Genomic DNA, 18,591 nt, shown 5'->3' on the forward strand with positions numbered 1-18,591 from the left:
ACAAAAAAACAACAAAAAAACCACACCCCACCAATGTGGCTGTCTCCTGAGGAATGATACCTGAGACTGACCTCTGACACCACATATCTGTACAAAAACACGTGTGTGTATAGCCACAAGGTACCCGTAAGAATGTGTACTCGCATGCATACACATACACACACAGGAAAAGGACGAAAAAGTGCCTTTTCAACATGTCTTCAGTGTGTTCAGACTCCCATATGAAAGAGACTTGGGTGCATAAGAGATTTAGACATATGTTCTGGTTCATAACAAGGTTGTGTGATTATGTCTAATCTTGCAAGACTGGAAGACATGAGAAAGAGAGAAAAGGAGGAGTCAATTCCTGTGTGAGCCGCACATCCCAGCAGGCCAGGAAAGATCTTTTCAGGCCAGAGAAACATTGCATTCACTCACTACTGACAAAAGCCAATTGACTGGGGATGCTGGGTGGTAAAGCCTGGGGTCACTAAGCATGAATTCTGGGTTGGGGGAGGGACGGGGAAGGGGCAGATGGAGGGGCATGGACTAATAGGAGGTGATGGCATTCCTTCCCGAGTGGTTTCCAAGGAAAACAGGAAATCCAGCACATAAAGGCTATTTTTGTCTACACCATGTCTTCTCGGAACTTAGCCATCATATGTGTTCACGATTCTGGGAAAACCACATTTAGCAGCCTCTACACAGAGTGGCCGTGTGTGTCAGGCTCTGGGTAGAAATCCAGTCTGAAACTTGGCTCTCTCAAAGCCGATTTCTCCAATACAGGTTTCTAGGAAGCTGTGCAAATTAGCACCAGGCTAGACTTCTTCAAGTATCATGAAAAAAACCAAATATTTTAATTCCTGGAAATTTTAGGAAAGAGATAGAGATACAGAGATAGATAGAAATATATATATATATATATATATATATATATATATATATATATATATATATATATATAGAGAGAGAGAGAGAGAGAGAGAGAGAGAGAGAGAGAGAATATTAAACATTGGGCTGCATGTATGATAGGAAGCGCTCCACTGGGCCCTTCAGGAAATTGCTTGGGCTGGTCTGCTGGAACTCACTGTATCCAAGGCTAGCCTTTAACTTGTAATCCCCTTGCCTCAGTTTCCCAAATTACTGGTTCTGCAGGCCTGCCTCATCAGGCCTTGTTTCCATTAAACATTTTTAAATAGTATTTTATTACTGTCTGAGACAAGGTCTTTCTGTGTAGCCCAAGCTGGCCTGGACTTTCTATGCAGCCCAGGCTAGACTCAAACCTATGCCCATCCTCACTGGTCTGCCTCCTGAGTGTCAGGACTACAGGAACACAGTACCAGGCCACTCCCCTTGTCTTGACCCCTGTCTGACAGTATCTGCCTGGTCGCATATTTGAGGCATGGTCTCAAGCACAGTCTGACCTCTGGACTTTCCTTGAACATGAAGAAAATTTGTCTTCCCCCAATTCCAGTTTTGAGTCCCACTTCCCTGGAACAGCTCCAGGGACGTTGCCACGGAGACCCCTCACTCCCTCTGACCTTCATGCTGTCTGAGCATAGAGAGTCCTCGCACCCAGCAAAGCACTATGGGAAGCTTTTCCTTCAGTCTACTGCAAAGCTGACCCGAGAGGGACTAACGAGGAGTCTTGGATAAACAGTTCGGGCCTTCCCTCCACAGCCTCTCCAGCCCTTTTCTCAGTATAACATTCAGCTATGATCCCCCAGGACTCAAGGTTGACTGAGCTACTTAGGGTGGGGTGTGCAGGCTCACTATTCCACCCATCCTTACCTTCCAGCCACACCCATCATTGCTATGATCAAAGATGTGCAATGTGGGAGAGCTGAGCCGGGCCCCCTATTGAATGGCCACACAGGGCAGGCCCAGTTTACTCTTCCAGAGATGGATTCATCTTCCCCTTCTGTGGCAGCAGACTCTGTTTGTCCTGCACAGCCACTGGTCTTCACCTCACCATCAGCCTGAGCCTGTTTATCTCTTCTAACTGTCCCTCCATCCATATTCATCTAGATATGAGTCAGAACAGAAGAAGCCTTGGCTCAGCCTCAAAATTAGCCACCTTCTCCAAAGCCAAATCCTAGCCAGTGCCGCACGGGGCATTGGGTGCATGCCCAGATTAATTAAGCTGTGCTTCACGGCCCATTTGGCCATTGTCAGGGGCTCATGCTTCATTGCCCAGAATCCCAAGACTGCAAAGAAAGGGGGAACGCAATCCTGAACCCCTAAGAACAACTTCCTGGAAGGACCTTCCTCGGAAAGCTATGGAAAAATCTCTGCCAGTTATGAGAGTGATACCAAGAGACTGGTCCTTTGACACAACACAGCGTCTACTCTTTATCTTGAGTTCCAAAATCACAGACCCTGTCACACACAGTCAGAGGCCAAGGTCTATTTCAAAAGCTTCTGGGAGAAGGAGTACAAAGGGTCCTTATTTAGCATCTTAATTAACTGGCCAGGAGGAGGCTGAAGCCCTCACAAGGGGCCTGTGTCATTAACACTCAGCTGTGCCCATGCCAACCACACTTTCTTCTCCTCCCTGGGTGCACACTGGAAATGTGAGACTCTCCCTAACCAGCTAGGTCCTGAGGACTCAAGGTATGCCTGCATATCTGTGAGGTCTCACTCACAGTAACAACCTCCTTAATTGGAAAGGCTAACGAAGTGGAACTGGGTCAATGATGCCGTCTGCCTAATCCATCCTGTCTGTCTAAATTGGGACTCTTAGGTTTACAGTAGAGTAAATTCCTGTCTGTCAGAGAGAAGGCTTCAAGGGACCAAAGGGGAATTCACAACGTGCTCGCCCACTCCAGTGGAGTGCTTCTGGAATTGTAATGAGCATGCCAAGACCATAGAACCTCCTATGCTAGGGAGAGCGCTCAGGGCACCGTTTGCAATGACAATTTGGAGAAGGCAAATGGAGAGCCAACTGACCAAGGAGACTGAATCTGTGACCCTCACGCCTGACCTCTCCCTAGACCCACACTCTCCGCTACTGGGACTTTGAGGTTCTGCTCGGCCTTGGCCACTTCAGTTGATCCACTGGGAGTTTCTCAGAACATGTCAAACACAGAAGTGAAGATATGAGTGAACATGACATTCTGTGGCTTTTCTACCTCAAGAAGAATAAGACTCAGGTGGCTACTGGTGTGAAGAAGAAGAGAACTATGTGGTGAGAGGCATGGAACCAACAGGTCCCCCAAGTCACCCCCAACCAATAGGAAGCACAGAGAAAATACTTCTGCTCTTTTTGTGCAGTGAGTTTGGGGTAATTTGTTATACAACATTACTGTGGTCATAACTAACCGATACACTCTCTAAACACTGACTTTAACTAAATGTTTAGTCATAAACCCCCACAACGTTGGAACACACTTTTTTAAAGTATAGAAATGCACTCAAAGGAAATACAGTGAAACAACTATAATAAACAGCTATTATTTACCAGGGTTAGGCCTTCTGCTAGTTGTTCCATGACATTAAGCATGATACACTTGGCTATAAGGATACTGGATGGCCCCTGAGTTCACCTTCTGTATCCTACAAGATTCTTCAGGAGTCACTAGAAGCCAAAATAACACTAAAGGAGGTAGCCACCAAGGATTCTCTTTCCTCAGGAGCTACACAGCTTCCGTTCCTCTGATTTATTAACTTTATTAATCAAGGTTTAGACTAGCTGAACACTACAATGTGAGCATCCCCTTGTTCAAAATGTTTGGGACCAGAAGAGATGTTGGAATTTTCATCATCTGCAGTTGTTATGTGAACTGACCTGATGTCCCTTTTCCTGATTTTGAAGCCCTGTGGGTTTGGGAAGTAGGAAATGCTCCCCAACAACAGCAACTAATACTGAGTGAATCCTTTCCACATTCCAGACCCTGGGCCTGCCTCCTATGTGTCCATCATTTCAGTTCTCCCTGCAACAACCCTCAGACGGTAGAGACAGAGAAGCTGGTGGCCAGAGAGAGCTAGAATAACCTGCCCAAGGTCACACCACAGAGCACAGAGCCACAGATGGCCCTCTCTCTTACAACAACTCATGGAGAATATAGTCTGACTTACAAGAAGACATCTCACATTTTGGCTCATGTCTACCAGAGACATACATTCAGCAATAAGGAGATTCACATCAACAGAGAGCAGAACGTACCCACACCCCACCCATGCCCCCACACTTTTAGTTGTTTTAAGGTTATAGACACTGTTGAGAGAAATGACTCAGGAGCCATGACTGAAAATGAGGCTGGTCTCTGCCCCAGAAGGAACTGGAGGACTTAGCCAGATCAATTGACATGTGCTTTCTGTGTTCTGGGCCAGCAGCCCGCACTGTGTCTGCCAGTCACCACAAGGAAGCTGTGCATGAGTCACAGAGACTCTGTGTACACTTGCCTCTGGGCTGACTGTTCAATCTGAGGAGAGCCAGATTACGGTTTTAGAGAAATGAAACTCATCTGTCCATCAAGTCGTGTTCATAAGATCAGGAAGCTGGACTCAAATATTATGTAGTCCACGGAGACCAAAGGCCAGAGTCTAACAAGCAATTAAGTTTCAGGAGAGACAGCAGGGAGGAGGAAGGTGTGCCTTAGAACCCCAGGCATACACCAGGCATTTCTGGGCTTTTGGTTTTGCTCTAAGGACCTCGCAGGCTATGTTATTGGATGCTAGGCGATGGCTGGGGTGGAGGTGACAATGACTCATGTCTTTCACACAAGACCTCTGAAGTCAGCAGGCCCTTACAGTATACCCTGTGTCTCAGTCATTCCCATGAGATGTGTCTGAAGACTAGCTTGGCTCTCTCTCACTGCAAACTCTATGACTGTAGCTAGAACTGAAAAATGTCTAGCACGGAGATGTGCTTTAACTGGGGGCACAGCTCCGCGGGTACAATGCTTACCATAGTGCACAAAGCCCCAGGTTCCATTACCAGCACCATATAACCAGGGTATGAAGTTACATGCCTAATACCATCCCAGAATGTAGAAGCTAGAGGAAGACTGGAAGTTTGTTGAAGGTCATCTGCAGGGATGAGAGGGCAGGCTAGAGGTTAGCTCTGGTTCAAATCATGGTTAAGTACTGTGTGAGTGTTTGCTTGAGTCGCCGTAGCGACACATGAAGTAGTCAATATAAACAACAGACATCCATTAGCTTACTTTTGTAGAATCAGAATCCCAGGGTCAAGGTGGTTCAGGGTTTGAAGGCCTCTCCTTTGGCTTACAGGGGCTCCTTCTTACAACCACCTCATGACCATTGGTGTCTCTGTAACCAAACCTCTTCTTTATACAATGACACCACATCAGACCCACCATGAAGGCATCAGTTCATCTCTTTAGAGTCTCCAAGTACAGTAGCATTTGGAGGTTCTGGGGATTAGAGCCTCCAAGAGGAACACAGAATGGAATCTATTCAATCTGCAGCAAACAGCAGGCAGCAACCTCAGGGGACAGAACAGAAGATACACTAGCTTCCCCAGAGGCTGTTGTGAGTGTAGGATCTAGAACTTACTGTGTGGGACATGTGGGGGCATTCCTAATAAATATTTAAGCTTAAAAAATATAGAGCTAGAGTTACCTGGGCAGACCTAGGATGCAGCGTCCTAATCTTTGAGAGTATCAAGCAACTGACATCATTAGTCTCCCAGAGCATTTCACTAAAACAGTTATTTAAAGTACGTCTATACCTTTTAATCCCAGCATCTACTTAGATCTTAGCAAGTTTAAGGCCAGCTTGGTAGGCAGAGAGAGGTCTAAGTTAGCCAGAGTTATTCCAGTGAGAATCTCAGAAAAAATATTGCTTATGAGGTCAAAATAATCCTCTCTTTGTTTTTTTATGCCTGGCTAATGAACACTGAGGTAGATCCTGGGTGCACAGCGTTAATAAGCCATAATTCCTCTGAAAAGCGAGTTGCTGTAGATACTTACTGACTGACGCCACGTCAGCAAAAAGCACATAAAAGTCACCATGTCATTTCAAATGCTCTCTCTGTGCCAAACAGATGCACTAGCCTCGCCCGGGCTGGGGAGGAATCCTGCTCCACATCACAGATATTCTCAGTGCGGCTAGGCGGTGAGGTGCAATTTGTTTATAAACAGTGCTCAAAGGGGAGAGAGCCAGGGCCAGAGAACTGGATTCTCTGATGCCAGACATAGGTCCATTAGGAACTCACCTAACTGGGAATTCTAGGCAAGTGTTCAAAGGACCTACAGTTTTATTGAATGCCCTTGGGACATTCTGACCTACAGGATCCGGAGGATCCTGTGTCAGGGGGATAGAAGATGAAGTGACAAAAGACAGACCTTGTAACTCAGCTGGCCACTGAGTGTCTTCTGCACACACGACTCCCAATACTTCTAATGCTGGTGGCATCCATGTCCTGAGGAGTTTTCTGCAATATGCCAGCTATTAATTTCTTCCCACTTAGACAGATAAGGCATCTCTCCTGCCCCATGGAAACTGGCCAAGGCTGTCGCTGTCTTCTCTTCAGTGTGTTCTCCCTAGGCTTATGCAGTCTCTTCTCACCTCTTTCTCACGGCCCTAAACACAGCCTCAGTCCCACATCATGGACATTTGTCTCCATGGGATTTCCTTGGTGACTTCTTTCCCTGGTAGGTGGCCCCGTGACTAAGGCAAGGCATAGGCCTGGCAAGTGGTCCTGAGTGATAGGAAGAGATGTCAGGGACACAGACTGACACCGAGGTGAACAGTCTTCTGCTTTGACTGCAGGCCAGGCTCTCACAGATATGGCCCCAAAGGAACTCAGTCAGCACCGTAATGTCTCCACTCCTTTAGTGTGGAGACCCTGGCACATGAATGGTTAACAAACCCGTCTGCCACTGTATGCACAATTCTGTCATTTGTGCCCGAGAGGGTCTATTTTTTCATAAAGAGATGTGGACGTGGGATAGCTGGCAGGGCAGTGCTTGCTGTCTCAGCACAAGGGCCTGAACAGGGATCTCCAGCAGCCACAGAAAAGCCCAAAGCAGCGCATGCGCCTACGATCCCATCTCTGGGGAGGCTGAGTCAGGAGGATTCGAGAGAAACCGTGGCTAGCCAGTCTAACTGAATCAGTGAGCTCTAGGTTCAACAAGGAATCCTGCCCAGTCTAACTGAATCAGTGAGCTCTAGGTTCAACAAGGAATCCTGCCTTGGAACATGAGGGAGTGGGCTTGGGAGACAGTTTCAGTGGCAAAGTGCCCACTGGACAAAGTTGAGCATCTCCAGCACTCGCCCAGCAGTGAGCACCTGTGGCCCAGCAGTGAGCACCTGTGACCCTAGCACAGGGGACAGGGAGTAGGTGGAGCTCAGGGGCTTGCCTGGCAGCCAGTCTAGCCTGAGAGACTCTGCTCCCAAAACCTAAGGTGTAGAAAGAACAGGAAAACACCTTCTGGCAACTTCCAGCCTGAACACCTTTTCATGAACAGTCACTCCCACAGACACACACCTGGACATATATTTTTATGGACACACACACACACACATACACACACACACACACCACAGCACAACAAATAAAGAACCTCACGTCTGGCCACCACTGACAGTAATCAGAACACTAGGGAGCGTAAGGCTCCTCTTGAATGTAAGACATTTTGCTAAGTGGGTCACTGAAATTTCATGTCTAAGAGGTGACATTAAAAGCCCATTTAACAGATGGTGAAACTGATGTTTGGAGAAGTAATTTGCCCAGGGTGGATCATTAGTAGGTATCTCTTATGGTTTGGCTTAGCTCTGAAGTGACTCTGTAACAGGCTCATATAATGGAGGGTTGGTCCCTAGCTGGTAAAGCGATTTGGAAATATTAGAGGGTGATGCCTAGCTACAAGAAGTAGGTCAGGAGGACAGCAGCTCATGAGAGTCTTCTCTCTCTCTCTCTCTCTTTCTTTCTTTCTCTCCCACTCCCTCTCCTTCTCCCTCCCCTCTCGTTCTCTCTCCTCCATCTCCATTTCCCCCATCAGCCCCACCATGCTTCTGCCACCATGATACCTGCCTCAGCGTGATCCCTGAACCAGAAAGGAATCAAAGCATCCTCCCTTAGGCCATTCTCCGAAGGATTTTAGTCCCAGTTGTGGGACGTGGGATGGCAACTGCCACAACGTGAAAGCCAGCCCACGAGCTCAGAGCTCGGGGCCATGGATGCACGAGTGGCCCACCCACCATGTAACAAGCCGTGGTTAACCGGCTGATGAGTCAGAATCACTCGCCACTGTTCGGTTTAATGGTTAGCACCTACTAGGAAACTACAAAGACTAGGGGATTGGGTCAGCTGCTCCTAGTACCAGGCCTCCTCCTTTCCTCCCTCTGCGTCTTCCAGTCAATGGTTGTTACAGTTATGTAAATGGTAGGAACTGAAGGGACAATCCAGAAAAAATAAATGTTTGCCTCACAAGCATAAAGCCCTGAGTTCATTCCCCACAGTGTGTAAAAGCTGGAGAGGTGGGCACAGGAGGGAGCCTGGAACTTACTGGCCAGCCAGGGTAGCCAACAATCAGCCTCAGGTCCCAGAGAGAGGTCCTGTCCCCCAAATTATAAGGTGACTAGTTCTTGTCTACCCACAGCTTCCATGTGCACACCCACTCATGTGACATGGCATACATATATACAAACACACACCTCAGAGTACACTCAAGAACAGGGATAATGGCAACAGCAAAACCTATCTCTCATGCTTACTGTGAAAATGGACTGAGATAGAGTTTGCTAGCCTTGGATCAGCCTTAGCCCAGAGTGGGAAAGTCACAGCATCAGTCTTCCTCTGAGGACAAGTACCTTACAGTGTTCTTCGTTTTAAGTAAAGAGTCACTTTGGTCTGCAAAGAAGCCCTACCACGCAGCAGCCTCAGCCTCTACCCAGTGCAACCCAGATGAGAGCTCCCTCCTTAGCTTCTGCGTGTGGCCTTTCAGTTCTTCCTGCAAGAACATTTGCCAGGGGAGGAAACCGAAGCCACGCCTCCAGCTCAGCTCAGTCACCAGCGATTCCTGGGCATCAACCAATGTTGCCTTCCCATGCTGGGTTGACCAAGATGGCAGTAGCCACCCTGGTACGAGTGCCACTGAGTGTCTCATCCCCCCCCCCCACTGTTTCAGTAACACTGTGCTATGGCTTTGGGGATTGGCAGGTGCGGACTTTGTTCCACAGGGATGCAGTATGGATTTTATGCCCCAGGTCTGAAATTAACAAAAGAAGAGCAAAAGAAGAGAACTTACAGATGCGGGTGTGCAGCTCTGTCCCTCTGTGGGGCCTATGAGTGTGTGTGTGTGTGTGTACAATATGGTTTTTGAGACATCCCATATGGGTTACATGAAGCCCAGGTTGGCTCCAAACTTGTTACGTAGACAAGGATGACCTTAAAAGTTTAACACTCCTGCTTCCACCTTCCAGGTGCTGGCATTTCCGGGGTTGTGCCACCATGCCATGCCTGGTTTGTGCAGTGTTGGAGACTGAGCCCAGCCCGTCACAGATGATAGGTAAGCATGAAATGATCCGTAGCCCAGCTCACCATGCAGGCATTGCTCACCAATCACTTGGTTTCAGAATCTCAATACAGCAAATGAGCAGACTTACCACAGATAAGTTCCATCTTTCCTACGAGGTTGACTGAATGTATCCTGACCTCAGTCCAGCCTCCTGCTTTCTGGTGAGTCTGTGTGAATTCCAGGCAAGAAGTGCATTTCCTAAGGGCTAACTCCTGTCTGAATCAAAATTCAGTATGGCTGGGAATGTAGCCAACCGTAGGTCACTTGCCTAGCATGTGATCCCTGGGTTTGATCCCCAACACTGTCAAAACCTCAGCCTGGAATCCAGGTTTCTAGACGTTACAGAGTCTCAGATCCGCCCCGTTTTGCCAAAACAAATTTCTCAGCCCTCCCAGGGCCCCCCCTTCCCCTTCTTTTCTGCTCTTCTATTACCAGAACATATTTTGTACCAAAGACACCACATCCCAGCTTTGGATGACTGAGTCAGCTGTGCTTCCTGGGTGGAATGTTTCCAAGAGACCACACACAGAAATGCCAACACAGGCCCTGGAAGGAAAAAGAAAAAAAAAAAAAACCCAAAACCCAACAACAATCCTAAGGGTGGGGAGGAGAGAGCTCTGAAGTCCAGGCTCTGGGATGGACAGAGGTTCCTCCCTGGTCTTGGAGAGCTGCTGAAAATACACGGTTACTCTGTGGGCCCAAGGAGAAAGATGGCCTTTCTACAGTTAGACCGTGTGGAGCTCAGCACACCTCAGCAGAGGAAGTCTAAAGTGCCTTTCTGAACCCTCTTCTGATTCTTCGTGACATTGATGGTGCTGACGATGGTGCTGGTGATGCTGCTGCTGCAGCTGATGACAGTGATGACAATGGCCACTTTGTTTTTCAGTGCTGATGGTATAATTCAGTGCAGCAATACTGTATGCTAGGCTAAATCAGGACCTGGTGTGTTGTGCTAGTGGACATCTTATCTGACAGAGCTCCACTTTCACCTCATTCTAGCCCCAGTCACAGTGGAGCAATCCCAGCCCTGTGGTAGCCATCTTCACAGCTGTCATCCCAGGGTCCTTCAAAGGAACCCACGATTCAGCAAGTGACCACAATAAAAGTAGAAGCAACATTTCATTCCATCATCCATCCACTCTGACAGAACAGTTGTGAGATAGGATGCTTGTCACGGGGCTGAGGATGGGGCTCACTTGGTAGAACACTTGCTTGGCGTGCCTCCTCAGCACTGCACAAAACGGGGGGCACACTGGAGCATCCCTGCAATCCTAACAGTAAGGACACACGTGCAGGAGGTCACAAGGTAAAGGCCATCCTTAGCTACATAGCAAGTGTGAGGCCAGACTAGGCTACATATTTGTCTCCAAGACAGATAGACATTTAGAAAACAAAATGCCCTAAAGTCTGGACACATGAACAATCGCTATCTATATTTTAACTACGAGCAGGTATTCTTTGTGGCATTATTTGTTTATTGGGCTCCCTGCTAGAAATATCCTGGGGTATCATTCCCAATTTAAAGAGGTAGAAATGTGGCTGAGAGAGGCATGAGACTTGCTCAAAACCCAGAAAGGCTGGTTTAGCCTTACTACCACTGCAGTCACTTGAAAATCAACAATGGGAACTGAACCAGAATACTTGGTGCTGGCTGCTTTGGCCTATATGATGAGCAAAGCACTTTAAAACTAGTTTCAGGTATTTCGACACAGGATGACATTTCCGAATCTTAATGGACGCCCTTTGTTGAGATGTCAGCAGACGTGGCAAAGGCAAACAGGCCACAGGGCCACAGTAAGAATCACACAGCTTCTGCCTCTTGGAGTTGGACTCTGTGCTGAAGCCAGTTCTGACCGATGACCTGTGTCCAGGAAGCATCTGGGCTTGTTGTGACTCCTCCACCATGAGGGTGCCAGCGTTATCGAACGTCCACATGACAAATGAACTCTCTATGTTGCCCGTGGACAACTTCTCCCGTAGACCCCCATCTTGCTCCAGCCCCAGGGATGAATTCCCAGGGTACATTTCTTGATGTCATGCACATATATACATGCCATGTAGACGTCACAGGAGAAACAGGTTCTAAAGAGACAGAAACAGGCTGAGCATCGTGACAGATGAATGATCAGCCTCCACATTATCTTCATGGTATGCTGGTGTGTGTGTGTGTGTGTGTGTGCTTTTTCGTGTGCACTTGTGTGAAGGCCAGAGGTTGATATCAAATGACTTTTACAGTTGCTCTTACTGAACCTGGAGCTGGCCTATTTGTATAGACTGGTAGACTGGCTGCCGACAGGTTCCAGGGATATTCCTGCCACCACCTCAGCACTGGACAACAAATGCCTGCATAACATGCACTAGGCTTTTGACAGGGTGCTGGGTATATGAACTCAGCTGCAAGTATTTTATTAATGGAACCATCTCCCCTGCTTCATGGTCTTGTCTCACGGGGACTGTGAGTTGGAAGGGAGTCAGGAGGGAGGAGGGGGATGTGGGTCAGGAGGGCAGAGGGAGCAGGCAGGAGTAGGCAGAACAGGAAGACGTTTCTGGTGTTCTCTGTCTGCTGGCTTCCTGCAGCCACCTCTGCAGCTGCCTGCAGACTGTGGGGCTGTTCACTGGAAGGAAGTGCTCTCATCTCCCACGACAAGAGACTTGGCCCAAGGAACCAAAACGTGCGCAGCCCCCAGAGGCAGGAAGACCAAAGAAAGCCCAGTCAGAGACAGCATGCGGCTCACTTCTCACAAAGCTCCAGCTGGGAGAAAGGCACAGGGCAGGGCAAGAGGAAGGGAACGGAAGGGGGTACAGGGCACCCCAATGTACAATAAACTCCATTCTCCAGTGAATAAGCAACTCTCCTCAACTCCATCTCAATTGGCTTTGTTTCTGAACCTACGAATTCTACACCCAGAAAGCCCAACTTGTCAGACCTCCTGCCAAGGCCGAGCAAGAGCCTGAGACCCCCAGGCAAGTTGACAATTGACACCCAGGGTACAACTTCTGTGCTAATTCCTGCCGGGCTGAGCCAGAGCCCACAATGCTCCTCTTTATTTCAGTGCCTTTCTGCGCTGGGTGGGAGGGGTACGCTAGCTGCTTGGTGTTTCTGCGGGCTCCATTCAAGGGGCTAAGTGCTTCCTTCCCAGAATTTCACTGAGACATCTGCAGGGGATGGTACCCAGTGGGAATCACCCCTAGTGCCCAAGAGCCTCTGCGGGGAGGGCACTTTGGGACTGTGGCTACTAGAGGTTTTGCAGAAGTAACAAAGGAACTGGGACTGGAGAGTCCCGTTCAGATCAGAGGTGCTTTGATCCGCCTGCATGTGGTTTTAGGAATGAAAGGATGATGCAGAATGCCAACTTTTACAGAAAGATGGCAAAATTGAAGTTCTGGTAACACCTTTATCTAGCATCTCCCAGAGTCACTTGCTTACCTGGGTTGAACATCAATCAGCCTTCCCTCGCAGAAGAAGCATGGGCCCAGCCGTTTGTCAATGCATCCATGCCAACACAATATGTTTACTTAAGATGCTTTTGTGTGGTGTGAATGGGGGGAGGTGGAAGTGAGAAGTGGGGTTCAGAACATCTAGCTTAGTGGGTTTCAAGTCATGCCTCATGGAGAAACTGGGCTTAGAGAAAAGCTGGGAACAATGGAAAATGAGCTGGCCATAAAAGAAACTTGCCTACACTGTCCAAGGATGATACAGCCTAAGAAAAGCATGTGATACAGCCAGGAATACTTGGTTATGAGCAGTCTATGTGTCCAGATTTGGAGCATCGCCCATGGTTGCCTTCTCATCCTGATCCACACTCGTCTGCACTTCAGAGACTATAGGTTCAGCACCAAATGGCACCAACAAAGTGATCATTGCAATAAAGCTAGTCATATGAACGTCCTGGATGTTCAATGCATACAGAAGTTATGTTCATATGATACTACATAAAGTGTACAATAGCATTATGTCCAAAAGCAGGCACACAACTTAAAAACAATCCGTTGATAAAAATGCTAATGATCACCGGAATTATTGGTGCCCAAGGACTTGCCTAATGGGAGGGTGCCACAGTTCTTAAGTGTGAAAAATCTATAGTACTTCTAAAATGCAAAAAAGCAAAAACACAATAGTACGAGGTTTGTGGGTGCTGTGTAGAAAACTTGCTCCATTTTCCCAAGGCTGAGGACTGTCCTCTTTATTTGGATATTTAGTGGAGTCAGCTTGGGACTGATCCATAGAAAGCCCTGGATGAATATTTACTGACTTGGAATTTAGTGGCTCTCAAGCCATATTAGTTTGTAATCCAAGAGACAGATGGAAGGCAGGTGCTTAGAACCCAGAATGAATGGCACGGCGGTCCCCTTACCGTAAACTAAGGAACATCCTCCGCACAAAGAAAAGTTAGTGCAGAAATAACAGTGAATAACTGGCCAGCTAATATCTATGCTATGAAAGCAGAAAGGTTATTGTGTATGTGATGCATGGCACAGCTAATGAATTTGGTTCTGGGGGCTATATTTCATATATGGATGTCAAAAATCTAAAGTATGTTCCTAAAGCCAGGGGTGTACCTCAGTGGGAGAGCACATCTTAGCACATCACATGAATGCTTGGGTTTTGTCTCCAACATTACACATGAAAATATAAAATAAAATAAAACAAAATAAAATAAAATAAAAAGGAATGTGTTCATGGTCTTTTCCATCCTAAAAACTAGGAGAAGATCTCCACATTGTCTGTCTATTGTCTCAAACTTCTCAAACTTTTCTGAGTCACCCCACTCCTGGTACTAGTATCCAGTGGTTATTTAGGTAGGAAGGTGGAGAGAGGCCAGCATCAGGTCTCCCCAAGTCAACTTTTATTTCTGAGCTAGAACAGAAGAGGAAATGAATAAGAAAAAAAGCATCCCATATTTCACTCCTATACTTTGCATTTATAATCAATCACACAGACACAGCTTTAAATACCTAAGGGGGGGGATAGTATAGTCATTCCAATCTCACCTGCTAACTGTGTTTACATGCTAACAACGTTTCTCAGGGACAATTATCTTATTACTAGTTTGCTAATCTTTTCAATCTTTCCAACACAGTTTACAGCTGCAGACTTCAAAAATTAAGGCTAATTAAGACCCTGCTTTAAGCAGGTAGCATAAACTGCTCACATGTTTTAACAGAGTAAGATAAAATCCATTTGGAAAGCGAGGGTGAGAGGGGCACAATGTCAAAAGTAGAGAGAAGAAGCCTCAGTCAATGTGTAGGTCCTAAGGTTAGGACAATGTTCCCTCAGCATGCTCAGGGATTCTCCCAGAAAGATCTCCTACAGATCCCAGATCATCAGGGGCTCAAGGTCCTCCTGTCTAATAGACAAGTATTTGCACATAACATGAAAGCATCCTCCTATTTGTGCTAAGTAATCCTTTGTTCAATCATAATGGCTAAAACAACGTAAGTGCTGTGCGAACTGTCCGCAAACCATGTTAGAGAATGATGGCCTTATGTGCCTCCATCTCCCTAGGCAAGCATCACCAAGCTGTTTGAATAGTCAGACTATTTCATTAGCATCCACATTAAATAAGCATGCAGGTTAGCCATTGCTATCCAGTGGAGAAGGATGGGCCAGGTATGTAGATATGTGGAGGTACCCATGTGTGCACACGTGTGTGAGGAGGTGTATAAGTAGGGTAGGTCAGAGGTTGGCCACGGGTACCAGTCTCCAAGTGCTGCCTACTTTTTTGTTGTTTTATTAAACAAGGTCTCTCACTACCTTAGAACTCATTTGTACCAAGGTGCCCAACCAGTGAGTTATAAGAATCCATGTCTCTCCACCTCTCCAGTGCTGGGATCAGAAGCATGCAGCACCAAAACCACATTTTTAAAATATAATAGAGATCTCAAAATCAAGTTCAGGTCCTCATGCTAGTACTGCAAGCAATTGAAAGGTCTCTAGGCCATGTTGTCTTTCATGTTTATTTATTTATTTGTAATTGTTTATGGTAAATTTAGTATTTGTCATGGCATACCTGTAGAAGTAAGAGGACAACTTTGAGGAGTTGGTTCTCTCCTGATACTGTATGGATTTGGGTGGTCAGGCTTAGCAGCAAGCTCCTTTACTGGCTGGGCTATCTCACCAGCCCAGAACATGTTACTCTGGAGAATTAAAGAAAAGGTGTATGAAACTGACACTTTGAGAGAGACTGGCATGAGTTACACAGGAAGAAACCTGTGCTGGTCCAATCGAGATGAGGCTTTTCTGTGGAGCGACATACATTCTCATTAGATAGCATCTTTCTTGGGCTCAAGGAATAGCCCAGTGGGTAAGATTACTTGCTACATGAGCGGAAAGACCTGAGTTCAAATTCCTATCAGCCATGTAAAAGTCAGGGCATGGCTGCAAGCACACCTGTAATCCCCATGCTGTGGGAGATGACAGCAGGGTTACCGGGGCTTTCTGGCTACCAGCTTAGCCCAGGTTCAGTGAGATATCCTGTCTCAAAGGCATAAGGTAGATAGCAATAGGACAGGGGACTAGTGTCCTCTGGCTTCTGCACATGCATGTATGCATGGATGTACATGTGCACACATGTGGGTGTACATGCGCATACATGTGGGTGCACATGCACACATGTGGGATGTGGGTGTATACACACACACACACACACACACACACACACAGAGAGAGAGAGAGAGAGAGAGAGAGAGAGAGAAGGGGGCATTGGCAATATTCACTAAGCTTTTTGCACAGTCAGAGCTAAGGCTCCTCTGATCAGCCACTCAGTAAGACACCATGCTGGAGATTTTAAGGCAAATTTCCAATAATTTCTATTTTCCGTTTAGAGGGATCATCACAGTTTCCACAGAGTGGAAGCCAAGAGGTTGCTCCCACACAGCAAGCTTTACAAATTATTCAGTCCTACATATTGTTATGGACGATGAGAAAATCAAGAAGGGACATCTGACAGAATATTAAAGTCTGGTAAAATACCTTGCTTCTGTCTAAAATGAAAAGACTAAAAAAAAATCAATCTAGGTTAGATAAAGGTCAATTTGCAGCTTGGGAAAATGACAGGGGCATTTGCAGGCTGTGAGAAATGAAGGCCGGGCTACAGCTGGAGCTCAGAACGAGAGCTTGTACCCAGCATGCCCAGGACTCTGGATTTGATCCCTGGATGGATGGATGGAGAGAGGAGAGGAGAGGAGAGGAGAGGAGAGGAGAGGAGAGGAGAGGAGAGGAGAGGAGAGGAGAGGAGAGGAGAGGAGGAGGAGGGGGGAGGGGGAGGAGAAAGTGAAGTGGAAAGAACAAGGATCCCAGCACTCAAGGTCCAACAAAATATATGAACATCTAAAATACCATTCTGTCAACACCACCCATCACACATCTCCGCTCCATTGTTAGGTGCCTTGTGTAGAATGGACCCAGGATGCCCCAGTTCACTATCTCATCAAGTCCCTGCCCCAGAGATATCCAGCACCCTCCAGAGTCCCCCAAACTCAAGCATATCAAATTCTGTCTGTCTGAGCCGCCTGATGCCTGTTCATTGTGTGCACTGGCTCGTCTCAGTTCACACTGGGCCCGTGTAGTTCAGAAAGTGTCATCAGAATACAGCTCTGGATCCAGCTGCTGAGTTCCAAATGAGGAAAATAGCTCTCTGCTTGCTGAATTTGGGCATACAGGAGCTGCAAGGAGCCCAGAGCCCAGTGACCCACTCTACAGATGAAGAACTAGGTTCAGCAGGAAAGAGATGGTGCCTGACATAGGGCTGTGCTTTCTCACCTTGGCCTCTTATCATAGGAGAGGTACAGTGAGTCAAACATACATACATTCCTGTCTGCAGCTGATCTTTTGCTCCAATCCAGCTTGTGTGTGTGTATGCATGAGCATGTATGTAGGTATGCCAGTGTGTATGTGTGTGTGAAGGAGCATGTATGTGGGTACACATGTGTGTCTCTGTGTGTGCATGAAAATATATGTAAGTGCATGTCAGTACATGCACACACACATGGAAAGGTAAAGTCACACATCTTCAGTAGCTTATATTTTGAAACAGAGTGTCTCACTAACTTAGGCTTGCCATCTTGGCAAAGGTGGCTGTCTGGTGAGCTCCAGGAATCCACCTTTCTCTGCCTCCCCAGAATGGGGATTACAGGAAGAGAAACCAAACAGGGTGTGCTTTTGTTGGGACACCTTTTCTGGTGTATCTAAAACCTTTTCTGGGTATCATGTCTGGAAAAGACAGATGTGACTGCAAGGGTAGCTGTGAACTGTGACATGGGTTTTCAGAAGCTACTTTTATTCTGGGGAGTGTCAAGAAGCACATGCTCCTGGTCTCTCATCTATGAAATGGAAACAAGACCCGTTTACACACACACACACACACACACACACAAGCACAGGCACACAAACATGCATACGCACAGGCACACACATGAATACATATGTATACACATATACAGACAGCCACACTTTGAAGAATTGAGTCTGTAGAAGGATACAAAATGATTCTGAGCAAAGATCCACCCTACTCCTCAACACAGGGTCTCACCATGTAGCTCAGACTGACTTTGAACTCATGCTCCTCCTCGTTGGCATTCCAAATGCGAGTTTGCCACCAAATCCTAAAGCAACAATTGCTTTTAAGAGAGATTGTTGACATCATTTAAAAACAGAAGAGTAAGCATTGGGTGGTAAATTGCTTGCCTTGCAAACATGAGAACCTGAGTTCAAACCTTAGAACACATGTAGTAAGGGCTAAGAACAATGGAGCCTGCTTGTAATACTAGATATAGTGAGATGGGAGGCAGAAACAGGTGGACCCCTAAAACTTGCTGGCCAGATAGCTTATTTGGTAAAGTTTCAGGATAATGGAAGAAGACCCTGTATGAAACAAGATGTGGAATGGCTTCTAGAGTAACATCACCTGAGATTATCCTCTGATGTCTATGTGCATGCACATGCATGTTCTTACATGTACACATGCATATACACATATGCACATGCATGCATGAGCAAGAATAATGAATGAAATTAGTGTGCTGGTCTCTTCCTAAATGAGTCACATGGTACCTAAAGGATTAAAATCAAGGTCATGCACCAACATTTGTAGATCAAGTTTACAGCAATGCTATCCACCATAGCCAA

General features: G+C 46.8%; 1 protein-coding gene across 2 annotated transcripts in view; it reads right to left on the minus strand.

Annotated features, from left to right (window-relative positions):
• Positions 1-18,591, minus strand: part of Xylt1 (xylosyltransferase 1) — a 286,991-nt gene that overhangs the window by 194,014 nt on the left and 74,386 nt on the right. The gene's annotated exons all lie outside the window — the stretch shown is intronic.

This window comes from Apodemus sylvaticus, chromosome 1, assembly GCF_947179515.1.
Source record: "Apodemus sylvaticus chromosome 1, mApoSyl1.1, whole genome shotgun sequence".
In the NCBI taxonomy this organism is placed as follows: domain Eukaryota; kingdom Metazoa; phylum Chordata; class Mammalia; order Rodentia; family Muridae; genus Apodemus; species Apodemus sylvaticus.